The sequence below is a fragment of the Sus scrofa genome, chromosome 1 (assembly GCF_054392235.1).
Source record: "Sus scrofa isolate SSC_HxYL_T2T_F1_AM1 chromosome 1, Sscrofa_HxYL_maternal_Yorkshire_Landrace_v2.0, whole genome shotgun sequence".
Classification (NCBI taxonomy): Eukaryota; Metazoa; Chordata; class Mammalia; order Artiodactyla; family Suidae; genus Sus; species Sus scrofa.
This window is the reverse complement of record NC_139383.1, coordinates 199,547,465-199,564,335: the sequence shown is the minus strand read 5'-3', so window position 1 is coordinate 199,564,335 and position 16,871 is coordinate 199,547,465. Positions and strand designations below refer to the sequence as shown.

The 16,871-nt window shown below is 34.0% G+C and overlaps 1 protein-coding gene, 1 long non-coding RNA gene and 1 pseudogene across 3 annotated transcripts in view; all 3 read left to right on the top strand.

Moving 5' to 3' along the window:
- The window catches only part of RTN1 (reticulon 1), a 224,843-nt gene that overhangs the window by 178,615 nt on the left and 29,357 nt on the right, over positions 1-16,871 (top strand).
- On the top strand, positions 2,144-6,390 carry LOC146406954 (uncharacterized). Its single transcript, XR_014820282.1, has 2 exons — positions 2,144-5,138; positions 5,445-6,390. It is a non-coding gene; the product is annotated as an uncharacterized LOC146406954 (long non-coding RNA).
- LOC146406953 (microtubule-associated protein 1 light chain 3 beta pseudogene) lies at positions 12,259-12,917 on the top strand (annotated as a pseudogene).

The following is a 16,871-nucleotide window of genomic DNA, read 5'->3' as shown; positions in this document are numbered from 1 at the left end:
AAAAATATGTCGAAATTGTCTGGAAAGTATTTTGAAGCAGCCATCATAACAATGCTTCAACAATCAATTACATGTCCTCTTGAAACAAAGGAAAAATAATCTTAGCAAAAAATAGAATATAAAAATAGCCAAATGGATGTGATATAACTAAAAATAGAAAATTTTTAAAAATTGCCAGATAGCTCAATACTAAAGTGGAGATGACCTAGAACAGAATCAGTGAGAGTTCAGACAGAACAATAGACTTCACTTAGTGTGAACAATTAAAAGAACATATTTTGGAATAAACTATATGAACAGAGCATCAGGGACCAGGAAATAACAAAAGACCTGTGGTTTGTATTATCATAGACCCAAAAGGAGAGCCAAAGGAGTAGGACTAAAAGAACATTTGGAAATAATGGCTAAAAACTAACCATATATAACAAAATATAAGCCTAGAGATTTAGCAAGCTGAGAAAGCCCCCAAAAGGATAGCCCCTCCAAATCTGTGTCAAGACACATCATAATTAAACTTTTGATGATTGAAGACAAAATCTTGAAAACAATTAGAAATGACATCTTTGGGGGCAGTAATTCAAATGACAGCAGATTTCTCACCTAAAATTATGGAGGCCATAAGGAAGTGGCACAATATTTTAAAGTGCTGAAAGAACTGTCAACTATTAATTCTGTACCCAGTAAAACTATCCTTCAGGAATCAAAGAGACATAAATACATTCCAGATAAAGGAGATAGCCCTAAAAATCTTCCATGCTTTGCCTAATCGTTTCCCCTACCCCACCCTTGGCAACCACTGATCATTTTATTTTCTCCATTTCAAATGGTTTTCCCTTTTCAAGAATGTCATATACTCAGATTCATAGTGCACAGTTAATGGTTTCTTAATCAGATTATTATTTTTTCAAGTACAATCAATACAAAAATTAATGTTGGCCTCCTCAGATGCATTTAATTTTATTGTACTCTGGTTGATTTTGTGACTTTTATTCATTTGTTACTTATTATTCACAAACTCCCCTCTTTCCAAATACATGTGAATTATGTGTCTTTTTTTGCTCTAAGCATGAAATGTTTTGTGTGTGCTTGAGAAAAATTAAAATGAGGGTCATGCTAATTCTTGTGAGTCAACCACTACTGACTGATGGGTAGTGAGACAAGAAACAGAAAATCTAGTCACTTGTGGTTAGAGGACAGAACCATTTGGAAAGCAAGACTCAGGAACTAATCCCTAGTAAAAGAAAATAAACCTTCAAATACAATCATGCCTGGATTTTGTGGAAATGTATAGATTGCAGAAACCAATTCAAGTTATGTGTTTAAAAAGTCTAGCATGGGAGATTCTGAGAAATGTGATGGGAAGGGAGGACCAAGCGAGGGATAGCGATAAACTAAGGTTGTCAAGTAGCTCTAGGGAGCAGTTTTGGCCAGAGCCAAGGAGTGTTACTGTCAGTAGAAGCTGAGACAGAGAACAAAGCTGGCCTGGAGGGTGGGCTTAAAATCAGTCCAGGCTACCATGTAAAGTTGTCAGGTTGTGCCCTTTGCAGAAGTGCCTGGCTATAATGGCAAATGAAGCTTGATTCCAGCTCACACTGTTCACTTAGCCTCATGCCAAGGTGCAGCTTTGCAGCCACCTGGAAGAATACACTTATTGTAATTTTTTCCCCAAATTTCTGTTTTTAAATCACAGTATAATTCACATACTACAAAACACACCCTTTTAAGGTATAGAGTTTGGTAATTTTCATTATATTCACAAAATTGTGCAACTATCACCACTAATTTTAAAACATTTTCATCACCCCCCAAAGAAACTTTGTACCCATTAGTAGTCACTCCTCATTCCCCCCTTCCTTCAGCTCCTAATTGACTTCCTATCTATAGACTTGCCTAATCTGGACATTTCACATAAATGAAATTATACAACATGGGCCTCTATATGCATCTTTCTTTCTCTTAGAATAATTTTTTCAAGTTTCATCCATGTTTTAGTGGATATCATTACTTCATTCCTTTGAATGGCTGAATAATGTTCCATAGAATGGATATGCCATTTTAGTTTATCCATTCATTAATTGATACGTATTTTATTGTTTCTGTTTTTTGAGCTGTTATGAATAATGCTGCTATGAATATTTACATACAGGTTTTTGTGTGGAGATATGTTCTGTTCCCTCAGGTATGAACTTAAGGAGTGTGGTTGCTGAGTCATATTGTAACTCTATGTTTAACTTTTTCTGGGACTGCCAAAAAATTTCCAAAGTGCCTTCACCTTTACATTCCCAACAGCAATGTGCAAATGGTTCCAATTTCTCAGTATCCTCACTGACACTTGTTATTTTTCATCTTTCTTATTAAATATGTTGTAGTGGGTATGAAGTGACACTCCATTGTAGCCAGATTTGTCTTGACCTAATGACTATCAGCATCTTTTCATGTTAGGTCATTTTTATACGATTTTTTTTTCATGGATGATTGGTCATATTTTTTTCAATAAATATCTATCCAAATCCATTGGACATTTTTAAATTAAGTTGCCTTTAAGTTGTTGAGTTTTAAGAGTCCTTTTTATGTTTTAGACGTACTTTTCTTGTTGGATACTTGATTTATAAATATTCTCTCAGTCTATGAATTGTCTTTTTACTTTCCTGATAATATCCTTTATGCAAAAACTCTTTTTGTTATTTTCTTTTGGCCACATCTGCAGCATGTGAAAGTTCTTGGGTCAGGGATTGAACACACACCATAGCTGTCAGAGCCACAGCAATGACAATGCTGATACTTAACCTGCTGAGCCATGAGGGAACTCCACAAACTTTTTACTTGAAGTAAAAAAAAAAAAAATTCATCAAAATTGATGAAGTCCAGTTTTACATGTTTTTTTTCTTTTATTCCTTGTGTTTTTGGTGTCTTATCTAAGAAACCCCTGCCTAATCCAAGGTTGTGAAGATTTATGCCTGTGTTTTCTTCTGAAAGATTTCTGGTTTTATCTCTGATCTATTTTGAGTTGTATTTTCATATATAAACTAAGGTAGGGTCCAACTTTTTTATTTTGCTTATCCATTTGTCCCAGAACCATTCTTGAAAATACTACTCTTTTCCCCATTGAATGCTCTTGGCACCCTTTTCAAAAATCAGTCAACCATATATGTAAGTGTTTGTTTCTGGACTCTTAATTCTATTCCATTGATTTATATGTCTAGTCTTATAGTACCACACTGTTTTGATTCCTATAGCTTTGTAGTAGTAAGTTTTGAAATCATGAAGTTTGTTTTTCACCAACGTTTTCTTTTTCAAGATTGTCTTGTCTATTCTGTCCCTTGCATTTCTGTATGAATTTTAGGATCGAGTTGTCAATTTCTGCAAAAAAGCTACATGCGCACACACACAGCCTTCCTGGGACTTTGACAGAAATTGTATTGAATCTGTAGATTGATTTAGAGATTATTTCTAGCTTAACAATATTAAGCCATTCAATTTATTGACAAAAATATCTTTCTGTATGTCTTTCTATTTAATCCAACAATAAAATTTTTAAATTTCTTTCAACAATGTTTGTAGTTTTCAGAGTACAAATTTTGCACTTCTTTTGTCAAATTTGTTCTTAAGTATTTTATTATTTTTATATTACTGTAAGTGGAATTGCTTTCTTGATTCACTTTTGGGTTGTTCACTACTAGTGTATAGAAATACAATTGACTTTTTTATACTGATGTCATATCCTGCAAACTACTAGGCTTGTTTATTACCGCTAAGTTTTTGTGATTCCTTAGAATTTTCTGTATACAAGATCATGTTGTCAGAAAACAGATAATTTTACTTCTTCATCTCCAATTTATATTACTTTTGCTCCTTTTTCTTGTGACTGGCTAGAAGTTCCAGTACAATATTGAATAGAAGTTGCCTTGTCTTTTTCCATATCTTCAGGGGAAAGCTTTTAGGTTTTTTGCCACTAGGTATCATGTTAGCTCTGAGTTTTTTAGCAATTACTTTTATCAGGGTAAAGAAGTTTCCTTCTATTTTTAGTTACTTTTTTTTAAAACCATAAAATGGTATTGTAGTTCTCAAATGCTTATTTCTGCATTAATTGAGATGACATCATGAGGTTTTGCCTTTACTATTTTAATATGGTTTATTGTTTTGCTGTATTAAATTGCTTGTTTTAACCCTGGGATAAATCCCACTTAATCAGGACTTATCCTTTTTATATGTTGCTGATTCAGTTTATCATTATTTTGTTGGAGAGTTTTGCATTTATAATCATAAGGGATATGGATCTATCATTCTCTTTTCTCATGATGCTTTGTTTGGCTTAGCATTAGGACAACACTGACCTCATAGACCAAAATGGAAAGTTTTCCTATACCTTCGTCTTTTTGGAAAAGTTGTGAAGGATTGGTGATAAGTCATCTTTAAATTCACCAGTGAAACCATCTGAACCTGGGCTTTTCTTTGTAAAAGTTTGAAAATTACTAATTCAGTGTGTTTTCATCTCAATCTATTGATATTTTCTGTTTCTCTTTGGGTCAGTTTTGGTAGTTCTAAAAATTTATCCTTTTCATCTGGGTTATCTAATATATTCATCTGCAGTTGTTCACAGTATTTTTGTTTTTAATTCTGTAAGTTTGGTAGGAATGTCTCCTCCTTCATTCCTGATTTTAGTAATCTGAGACCTCTCTGGATATTTTTTTCCAGCTAAAAGTTCCCTAATTTTGTTGGGTCTTTCAAAGAACTCATTTTTAGTTTCATTTATTTTCTTTCTTGTTTTTCTCTATTTCATTAATTTCCACTCTAATCACTATCACTTTTTTTTGTTTTGTTTTGTTTTTTGTTGTTGTTGTTGTTGTTATTGAGGGTGCAGCATATGGAAGTTCCCAGGTTAGGGGTCAAATCGGACAGAGCTACAGCTGCCAGCCTCTGCCACAGTCACAGCAACATGGCATCCAAGCCGTGTCTGCAACCTACACCACAGTTCAGGGCAGTGCTGGATCCCTGACCCACTGAGCAAGGCTGGGGATCAAACCGGCATCCTCATGTATTCTAGTCAGATTTGTTTCTGCTGTGACACAGTGGGAACTCCTAATCTCTATTACTTCTTTCATCTGTTTGCTTTGGGTTTGTTTTGTGCTGCTTTTCTAGTTTTTTTTTTTTTTGTCTTTCGTCTTTTTTTTTTTGTTGTTGTTGTTGTTGTTGCTGCTATTTCTTGGGCCGCTCGCGCGGCATATGGAGGTTCCCAGGCTAGGGGTCCAATCGGAGCTGTAGCCACCGGCCTACGCCAGAGCCACAGCAACGCGGGATCCGAGCCGCGTCTGCAACCTACACCACAGCTCACGGCAACGCCGGATCGTTAACCCACTGAGCAAGGGCAGGGACCGAACCCGCAACCTCATGGTTCCTAGTCGGATTCGTTAACCACTGCGCCACGACGGGAACTCCTTTTCTAGTTTTTTAAGGTAAAAGATTAGGTTATTGATATGTTCTTTTTAAATATAAAAAGCTATACATTTCTATCTAATTATTCTTTAGCTATACCCTTAACTTTTTGTTTTTCACTTGTTTTGAAGTGTTTCCTAATTTCTCTGTGATGTCTTCTTTGACCCATTAGAAGTACTTATTTACAAGTGTATTAATTAAATTCAACATATTTGTGAATTTTCAAATTTCCTTATGTTATTAATTCCCTTCTGGTTAGACAATATATTTTGTCTTTTTCTTTTCTTTCTTTTTTTTTTTTTTTTTTTAGGGCCACACCCACAGCATATGGAGCTTCCCAGGCTAGGGGTCAAATCGGAGCTATAACTGCTGGCCTACACCACAGCTCACGGCAACACCTGATCCTTAAACCACTGAGGGAGGCCAGGAATCAAACTTGCATCCTCATGAATGCTAGTCAGATTTGTTTCCACTGAGCCATGACAGGAACTCCAGACAACATATTTTGTATGGTTTCTATCTTCTTAAAATGTTTCGAGTCTTGCTTTATGGCCTAATGTATATTCTATCTTGGAGAATGTTCCATGTGCACTTGACAAGAATATGTATTTTGCTGTTGTTGTGTGGTGTGTTCTACAGATGTCAGTTAGCTCTAGTTATATTATAGTGTTATTCATTTTATAGTGTTATTATAGTGATATTCTGTATAATTCTATCGATTGTTGAAAGTAGGGTGTTGATGTTTCTAACGATTGTTGTTTAATTGTCTATTTCTCTCTAGTTCTTTGAGTTTTTGTTTTATTTAGTTTGGAGTTCTGTTGTTGGGTGCATATATATTTATATTTTTGTCTTCTTGATAAGTTGAAATGCATATATGTTACTAACTCAATAATACACTGTTAGGATTATTGCCTCTCACTCGTGTCTTTTAAATAAATGAATAGAAAAAAGAGAAAAGATTAATTTATACAATTTATTTTATTCATCCATGTATTTACTCTTTCTAGAACTCTTTCTGTGGATTTTAGTTGCTGCCTTGGGTAATTTCCTTTCTACCTGAAAGACTTTCCTTAGCATTTTTTCTAAAGCAAGTCTGCTAGCAATGAATTCTCTCTTTGTTCATCTAGGAATATCTTTATTTCACCTTCGTTTTCACAAAATAATTTTGTTATATATAAAATTCTTGGATGATAGTGTGTGTTTCAGCATTTGAATGTCATTCAACTTCTTTCTCATCTTCATTGTTTCTGAGAAGTCAGTCATTATTAATATTGATACTTTTATGTAACGAATCATTCTTCACTTGCTGTTTCAGTGTTTTCTTTCTTTAACAGTTTGGAAAATGTATGTCTAGATATAGGTCACTTTATATTTAAATTACTTGAAGTTTGCTGAGCTTCTTAAATGTTTTAGAGTTTTTGAAATCAAATTTGGAGATTTTTCAATGATTACCTCTTAAAACATTCTTCTGTCACTTTCTCCTCTCTCTTTCTGAACTCCTGTTATATGTATGTTGATACACTTGATATTATACCATAATCTCTGTGGTGTTGTTCATTTTCTTTAAGATTTTTCTTCTGTTCTTCAGATTAGATCATTCCTATTTATGTATCTTCACATTCAGTACTCTATTATGCTAAATTACTTACATCTGCTATTGAGTACACCTAGTGAATTTTAATTTTTATTTATTGTACTTTTAATCTCCAAAATTTCCAGTTGGCTCCTTTTAGAGTTTCTGTATCTTCATCAGTATTTGCTTTTTGTTGACTCATTGTGATTCTATTTTTTTTTTTGCAAATTCTTTAAATGTTATTTCCTTTTAGTCTTTAAATATATTCATAGTAGCTTCTTTGTAGTTTTTGTCTACTAAATCAATATTTGTTCTCATTCAAATTTTATTGATTGCTTTTTTTCTAAATTATGGATCATAATTTCCTGTTTCTTACATATCTAGTAATTTTTTAATTGAAAACTAGTCATTTTGATTCTGACTTTTTAATTGAGAATTTGTGCCATTATTTGGATTTTTCTTTTGTTTTTGTTTTTAGTAATTTTCCTGGACTTAATATGAGTTTCCTGACATGATATTTCTGCTCAGTATTATTTTAATTTTCAGAAAAAAAATCCTGGCTCCCTAAGTTTCCCCCTTGTGTTTACAGAGTTTAGCAGACAGCTAATGATTGCTCTGTGCTTTCACATTTCAAGTCATCAGTAAAGCTTCAGTCTGAAACCAATGGATTTGTATATGATCTGAGAAACACATTTGAAGTTCAGTCAGTTTTCAAGTCTTTTATTGAGAACACCTCTGAGTGTGGATTTTTCAACTCCAATCTAAATCAGGAGCTGTGTGTTTTCACAGAGAATCTAACCTTGGTAACAGTAGGGTGGGATGGGGATGAAAGAAGTCCTGATCGAACACACAACAAATTCCCACTTTTCTTACCGAAATATTAGCAGTTTTTTAAGTGTAAATGCTTCTCGGTTTGATTTTGTGTTTAGTTGATTTCTAGAGCTGTGAAATGGTTGTCTTTGGCAAGTTTGTCCAGTTTCATAGTTGGTTTTCAGAGATAATTTGGCGGCTTCTTTACTATTGCCAGAAGTTATGTTACATATATTCTTTTTCAAGTTGCATTTTTTTTAACTTATTCTATTTTCAGAGTTAGGTATATTAATTTGTGAAATCCTAGTTAATTCTTTTTAACTGCTATATAGACTTCCATTATATGAATAATGCAGTTCTTCAATTTCCCTACTGAAAGTTTAGTGACATTGCTGTAGTGGGCAACTTTCTCATATCTCCTTGTGCACAAGTTTGAGATTTTTTTAGAGTAGATACCCAGAAGTGGAATTGCTAGGCCACAAGGTATGCATTTCAGCTTTACTAGAAATTACTAAATTGTTCTACAGATCTAGCATTATCTGTTTTGCTGTTTCTGCGTCTTCACCAACACTTAGTAAAATCAAACATTTAATTTTTTCTAGTTTCAGCAATGAAAATATTTCATAGTGGTATTTATTTTTATTTCCCTGATTAGTCAAAAAGCACATTTTTATTGTGTTTACTGGCTCAAAGTATTTCCAGTTATAGGAATTGTCTATTGTATTTTTTCTTGTTCTCCTGTTGGATTTCTTTTGGTATTAATTTGAAGACATTCTTTCCCTATGTCTTCTTGTGGCTTTTCTTTTCCCTTTGTTTATATTCTCAATTATCAAACTTGAGGGGTTTAATGTAATCCAAGTAACCACAATTTTCCTTTTAAATTTGTGACATTTCTGGAATTCCTGTTGTGGCTTCGCAGGTTAAGAACTCAACTGGTGTTCATGAGGATTTGGGTTCTATCCCTGGCCTCACTCAGTGGATTAAAAGACCTGGTGCTGCCACAAGCTGCAGTGGAGGTCACGGATGCAGCTTAGATCTGGCATTGGTGTGCTCTGGTGTAGACAGGCAGCTATGGCTGTGATTCAACCCCTAGCCTGGGAACCTCCATATGCTATGGGTGTGGACCTAAAAAGACCCAAAAAAGAGTGAAACTTCTACCCTTTGGTATTATGAAGCTATATACTTTCATTTTTCTAAAACTTTTATTTTCAGACTAAATCATTAAACCATTTGTTATTTTTTTTATTTTTTTATTTTATTTTTTTGTCTTTTTAGTTATTTCTTGGGCCGCTCCCATGGCATATGGAGGTTCCCAGGCTAGGGGTCGAATTGGAGCTGTAGCCACTGGCCTACGCCAGAGCCACAGCAACATGGGATCCGAGCCACGTCTGCGACCTACACCACAGCTCACGGCAACGCCAGATCCTTAACTCACTGAGCAAGGGCAGGGTCCGAACCCACAACCTCATGGTTCCTAGTCGGATTCGTTAACTACTGCGCCACGACGGGAATTCCTGTTATTTATTTTTATATACAGTATGAGTTAGAAACTTAACTCTTATAATTTTTTCTTATTCCAGATAGTTAGCCAATTATTCTAGCAATTTTTTTTTTTTTTTGTCTTTTTAGGGCAGCACCCATTGGCACATGGAAATTCCCAGGCTATGGGTCAAATCAGAGCCACAGCTGCCGGCCTATGCCATAGCCATAGCACCACCAGATCTGAGCCACGTCTGTGACCTACCACAGCTTATGGCAATGACAGATCCTTAACCCACTGATCAAGGCCAGGGATGAAATCTGCATCCTCATGGATACTAGTCAGATTTGTTACCACTGAGCCACAATGGGAACTCCCTCCAGCACCTTTTATTGACTAAGTCTTCCTTTACCACTGAATTATGTCACCATTTCAAATGAATTAATATATGTAAATTACTGAAAACACTGCCAAAGTGTTTTATAGGTAGTAGTAACAGTAATACTTCTACTACTATACCGATACCAAAATTTTTTATATAATTGGTTCATTTATAGGTTTCTAGTTGGTTCCATGAGCCTGTTTAACTATTGTTTATCAATATTATGTTTTTTAAATTATAATACTTTTTAATTTTTGATACCCAAAAGATGGGAATCTTTTTTTTTTTTCATTTGTCTTCTTTCTCTTCCCCTCCTTCATCATTTTCTCTTTCAAAATTGTGCTGTTTTTGGCATTTCCTTCCTCTACTTGAATTTTAGTATTAGTTTGTCAAGAACTATGAAAAAGTTTGTTTTGATTGAATTTTTTTCTTTTTTTACTACTCAAATGAATTTATCACATCTGTAGTTGTATAATGATCATCACAATCCAGTTTCACAGGATTTCCATCCCACAACACAAGCACATCCCCCCACTGCCCAAACTGTCTCTTCTGGAGACCATAAGTTTTTCAATGTCTGTGAGTCAGCATCTGTTCTGCAAAGAAGTTCAGTCTGTCCTTTTTTCAGATTCCACATGTCAGTGAAAGCATTTGATGTTGGTGTCTCATTGTATGACTGACTTCACTTAGCATGATAGTTTCTAGGTCCATCCATGTTGTTAAAAATGCCGGTATTTCGTTCTTCTTAATGGCTGAGTAATATTCCATTGTGTACATGTACCACATCTTCTTTATCCACTCCTCTGTTGATGGACATTTAGGTTGTTTCCATGTTTTGGCTGTTGCAAATAGTGTTGCAATGAATATCGGAGTACATGTGTCTTTGCGAGTTGTGGTTTTCTCTGGGTAGATGCCCAGGAGTGGGGTTGCTGGATCAAATGGTAGTTCTATTTTTAGTTTTCTGAGGCATCTCCATACTGTTTTCCACAGTGGTTGCACCAATTTCCAATCCCACCAACAGTGTAATAGGGTTCTTTTTTCTCCATACCCTCTCCAGCAGTTATTGTTTGTAGACTTTTTGATGCTGGCCATTCTGGCTGGTGTAAGTTGGTACCTCATAGTGGTTTGGATTTGCACTTCTCTAATAATGAGTGATGTTGAACATCTTTTCATGTTTTTTTGGGCCATCCATATGTCTTCTTTGGAGAACTGTCTGTTTAGATCTTCTGCCCATTTTTTTGATGGAGTTGTTTGTTTTTTTGGTATGGAGCTGCAGAAGGTGTTTGTAAATTTTGGAGATTAATCCCTTGTCAGTTGATTCACTTTATTTTGAATTTACAAAATGATTTTAGGGAGAATTTTCATCTCTGTAACAGTAGGTCTTCCTAGCATCTAATATTTTTTTATTTAAGATTCCTTTATATCCTTTTTAAAAGGTTTTATACTTTTTTCCTTACGTTTCTACAGAATTACATGTATTCCTAGTATCCTTATATATTTGTTACTCTTATGATAGGTAATCTAGCTGTTATATTTTACAAATAACTTTCCTATTTTATGTGAGTACAGTTTTTGTATATTGAAATGTGTCCAGCAATACACCATGACTCAGTTTAGTTCCTGATTGAAAAGATGTGATCAACCTATCTTTTTAACGAAGGAAAGGTTAACCCGTTCTGTGGGAAATTAGCATCAGCTATCAGTTTTCATGGTGGTTGTATACAAAATACCCATTATACTATAAAAAATTCTTGGTATGTAAGGCAAGAATATGTGACTGATAAACAAAAAAGAAGCAGACCCACAGATCCTATCAATATGTGGATATTGGAGTGAGATAATATTTTAAAATAACTATTATGGTAGTTCCCTGGTGGCCTAGTGTTTAAGGATCCAGCTTCATTACTGATATGTCTTAGCGAATGCTGTGCTGTGGGTTTGATCCCTGGCCTGGGAACTTCTACATGCCGCAGGAGTAGCCAAAAAATAAAATAACTATTATAAATATGTGAAACAGGATGGAGAATTTAAACCAAGAAATGGAATTATTAAAAGAAAATCAAGTGAATTTCTTAGAACTGAAAAATGAAATTTCTGAAATTAAAACCTAATTGGATACATTTAATAGGTCTTTGGACACAGAATAAGAGAGTTAATGAACTTAGCTCAATAGAAATATTCAAAATGGTGACTGAACAGAATAAAATATGAAAATAACATAACAGATTATAAAAATGTATGCTGTTTATAAAAACATATAAAGATACAGATGGTTTGAAGAGTGAAGAATGGAAATGATATATGCAGACACTAATCAAAAGAAAGGTTTTGAGGGTATCTCCATATCAGCCAAACTAGACTTTAAGTCAGGGAGTATTACTAACGATAAAGGTGGAACATTTCATAGTGATAAAAGGATTGATTTCACTGTAAGACGTGAGAATCTTAAATCTATAAGTGCCCAATAACAAGCTTCAAAATATAAAAAGTAAAAATTGACAAAATTGAAGGGAAAATAGACAAATCAACTTCAAAGTTAGAAGTTGTGATGTATTTCTTTTAATATCTGACAGATACACAGACAAAAAATTAGTAAGGAGCTAGATTATTTGAATAATACTGTTAACTAGAAGAGATGCTGCTTTCATAGTCAGAGCCATTGCTGTGGCCTGGAGCTGCAGAGACCCTCCGCCTGGCTGCCCTGCCCAGCCTGTAGCACCATGCCACCAGAAAAAACCTTCAAACAACGTCCAGCCTTTGAACAAAGAGTAGAAGATGTCCTCCTTATCCAAGAGCAGCATCCTACCAAAATCCTAGTAATAGTAGAACTATACAAAGGTGAGAAGCTGCTTCCAGTCCTGGATAAAACAGAGTTCCTGGTGCCTGATCATGTCAACATGAGTGAGATCATCAGGATAATTAGAAGGCCTTATAGCTCAACACTAATCAGCTAATCAAGCCTTCTTCCCTTTAGTGAATGGACAGAGCATGGTGAGTGTGTCCACACTTATTTGTGAAGTGTATGACAGTGAAAAGGCTGAAGATGGATTCCTATATGTGGTGTATGCCTCTCAGGAGACTTTCAGAATGAAATTGTCTGTGTAAGACTAGAAAAATGCATCTGTTCTAGAATTTTAAACCCTTACCAAGGATGTTACCAACTGAAGTTGATTAGTTCATCTAATCACAAATCATCAGAAGAGTAATGTTCCTGCCTAGGAGTTTTAGAAAGTTGTTTTTGTACTTCACGCAGAAAAACTGAGCTCCAAAGGAGCCCATTCAGCTTTAGAAAACTTTAATATTTAACCTAGCCTGTCTTGTTTTCAAATTTAGAAGTTTAAAAATAAAATACTTTGCATTCTAAGCTGCCAATGAAATAGACCCTAAAGGTATTTTAATATCCTCTCCCCAAAAGGAACTTGCAATTTGAGCATTCAAAAAGACATTTAAGTCTTCTCTTGCGGTTCATAAATCCTGCCAACTTTTTAGGAAAGATTTCTACTCAACCAGAAAGCTCTCCTTAAGAGGATCTAAAAGCATAAGTTGTCAGGCCTAACCAATGCCCCCCCCCCCACGCATTTGCCATAATAATTAGCAAAAAATGGGGTGAATGGGGGTATAGAGGAAATACAAAAACTGAGCAGCTGTCTAGGGCTCTTGATTGTTAATAAGTGTATTTCACATCAACCTTCTCATTATGAAGTTCTCATTTGGTCTGTTCTCTGAACAGTTAGTTACATAGAAAAACACCAGTGCTCAACAGGAACTTTGAATAATTTATAATTTTGGTCAAGTTTCTCAAAAGACCCAGAGAAAGAGAATGACATTTCTTCTGTTTTGGATATTCTCTTAAGAGCTCAATATAGTGTCTGATTTAGTAAGTAGCAAGCAGTTACATCAGTTTCATTCTTTAGCACAAAGGTAGAAAACCACAGAATACTGAAACTAAAAGCAATAAAAGATGCACTTCTTCTGCCTTTTGGCTTAAAACTGTAGATGATCTATGTTTTATGTTAAGTGTGTGACTAAAATATGTTATCAAAAAGTATTTTAGAGTATTTTAGTTATCACTGTTAGTTCAAGAAACCGTCTGAATTTCCCCACTCTAATGTGCATGTCAGCTTGAAAACAGCAAAAGGAAATATATGTGCTTCACAGATATTTATGTCAAAAGTTAAACATTTTCAAAGTCCAACTAGAATAAATAACCAGTACTTCCTACTACCTGCATGGGGTTCACTATTTACTATTTTTGTGGGAGCTGTCTCAGAAAGGTCACAGACCTACTCTAGACTACAGAGTAGCAGATCACCTTGTGTATTTAGATGTGTGTGGAATACCTGTTCCTGTAGTGGTAGTTATTTACTATAATGGAGGAAGGAAAAGCAGTATTACTGCATATGGGCCCTCAACCCCAATCAACTACTCTTCCCACTGCATGCATCTATCTCCATGACTAATTTTTAATGATATATATCTATTTAAAATAGTAAATATTTTTACATTTACATTTAAAGTATTAAATATTAAAAATAGATACATAATATAAATTCTTAATCAACCTGCCATGTTTAGACTGTACATATAATTATATCTGACATTCTTATAGAAAATATTGTTAATTAATATGACCTAATTGACATTTATAAAACACTTCCCCTTAAAACTTCAGAATATACTTTCAAGTCCACTAGACATATATATCAAAATACATCATATTCTAGGCCCTCAAGCAATTCTCAACAAATTTTAATGGATTAAAGTTATACAGAATTTGTTACCTGACTACAGAATAATTAATCTGAAAATAAACAATAAGGATAGTTAGAACAATCCTCAAAATCTTACAGTGTTATATAATCAGTGGTCCAAAGAAAAAACTCAGAATGCCTATTGGAAAATAATTTTGAACAATAGCACTGACATAATGAATCAAAACTTGTAGGATGCAGTTACAGTGTTTAGAGGGCTTTTTATACTTTGAAATATCAGAAAAGAAGAGACAATGAAAATAATATAAGCTTCCATTTTAGGGAGCTAATAAAAGAATAGCAAGTGAAAGTAAAAGAAGAAAATAAGAATAAAAATAATACAATAAAATAGAGAGCAGATATACAAAAGAGAAAAAACAACAAAATTTTATTCTTTAGAACCAATTAATTATATGATAAACCTCCAACAAAATGATTAAGAAAGGAGATAAAGCAAAACAAATATCATAAATGAAAAGAAACATGTACATGGCTGAATTCTTGCAAACATTCTAAAAAGAATATCGTCTTACATGATCTTCTTTGGAAAATATTGGAGGGATTAATGCTTTTCAACTCATTTTGTGTGACCAATATAACCTTGATGCAACAACTTAAGCAAGATATTACAAGACAAGAAAGAGGACAGTATATCCTCATGAATACAGATACAAAATCTTTATTTAAAACATTAACAAATTGAATCCAAATTGAACAGCAGTGTATAAAAAGGGTGTCACATCAGGGCCATATGAAATTTATCCTAGGAATGAAAGTTTGATTTAACATTCAAAATGCAATCAATGTAATTTATATATTAATAAAGCTGAGAAAACCCATGTGATCATCTCACTAGCTTCAATAAAAGCATTTGATAGAATTCAATATCTGTTCATGACAAAAACTTAGAAAAATGGTGACAGAAGGAATTTGTCTTATTCTGATAAAGAACAGCTAAAAAATTCACAGCCTGTATTATACTTAATGGCGAAATTTTGAGCACACTTTCCCCCCTTAATTTAAGAATAAGACAAAGGATAGTCCCTGTTATCACTTCTATTCAACATCATACTAGAAATCCTAGCCAATGCAGTAAGTCAAGCTAAAGAAATGAAAGTATAGATTGGAAGGGAAGCAATAAAGCCATTTTTATTCAAGAGAAGATATGCATATATACAGTTTAAAAGAATATACATACAATTAAAATCAGTAAGTAAATTTAGCAAAGTCACTATTATAAAAATTTATTAATCTGGTATAGCTTTTTCCATTTCTACTTAGAACTTTTCTGTCAGTATGTTTTAGGATTTTCTTTTGTAAACATCCTCTGGCTAGATCTTTTTCATCCAGTCTAAGAGCTTTCATCTTTTTTTAATTTAGATATATTTAGAAGTATTTTTAATACTTTGTGCTTTTTGTTTATTAGTTATTTTCCTTGCTTATCATTTTCCCTTTTTCTGACTAATGTGATTGTATTAATTACCTCATTTATACATGTTATTCATTTAGAAGTTATATGTTCTAGTTATTTTCTTTTAGTGGTGACCCTTAAATATTTAACACATAAATTCGACCTTTTCATAGCCCAAATATCTCTATCTTCCTCCTGAACAATAATAGGATCTTAGAGTGCTTTTACTCTTATCACTCCCTAATACCTGTGTTCTATTTTGTTAACGTTTGTTTCACCTTTCTTTTTATAACCCTCCCCCCAGATTAGTCATCATTGATGTTTATGCTCAGCACTCTTTCATGCATTTCACTTCTTCTTTTTAACTGATTTTAGGTTCAGTTTTCTTCTTTCTGGAGTTCTATCTTTGGTAGATTTTTCTGCAGAGTCTGCCACTAGTAAATTCTCTTATTTCTTATGTATTTGAATATGCCTATATTAGTCTTCTTGTGTACAGAATTCTAGACAACTTTTATTCTTCCTCACTACTTTGAGGACATTATTTCATTGTCTTCTGGCTTCTGTTAATGAAAAGATTGCTGTTGGTCTAACAATTTCTCTGTGGTAATCTGTCTTTTTTTATACCTGCTTTTAAGATTTCACTTTATTTTTGGTGCCTTGCAGTTTCGCTGTGATATGGGTCAGCATATTGATTTCTTTCTTGTCTTGCTCAGGGCTAGAATTTGTCTTTTATCAATTCTGGAAAATTCTCAGCCAAATATGGATGAATTATTCAACTTCTCATGTTACTCTTCTTAAAACCCTGCAGTGTCCCCCTCATTTATTGATAGTATTACTATCACAGTCTGGCCTCTGCACATTTCTGTAATTAATTTTCCACATCTGTCTGCCAAGAAAGCCCTTCACTCAAACTGACGATCCTATTTCTTATTCATAACTCAGCTTAATTACACCTATTCATAAGCCTTTCCTGAAACCTCTGCCCCTAAACATCCTCTGTTTTGTGTATCCACTCTTTCCTACTCATATGA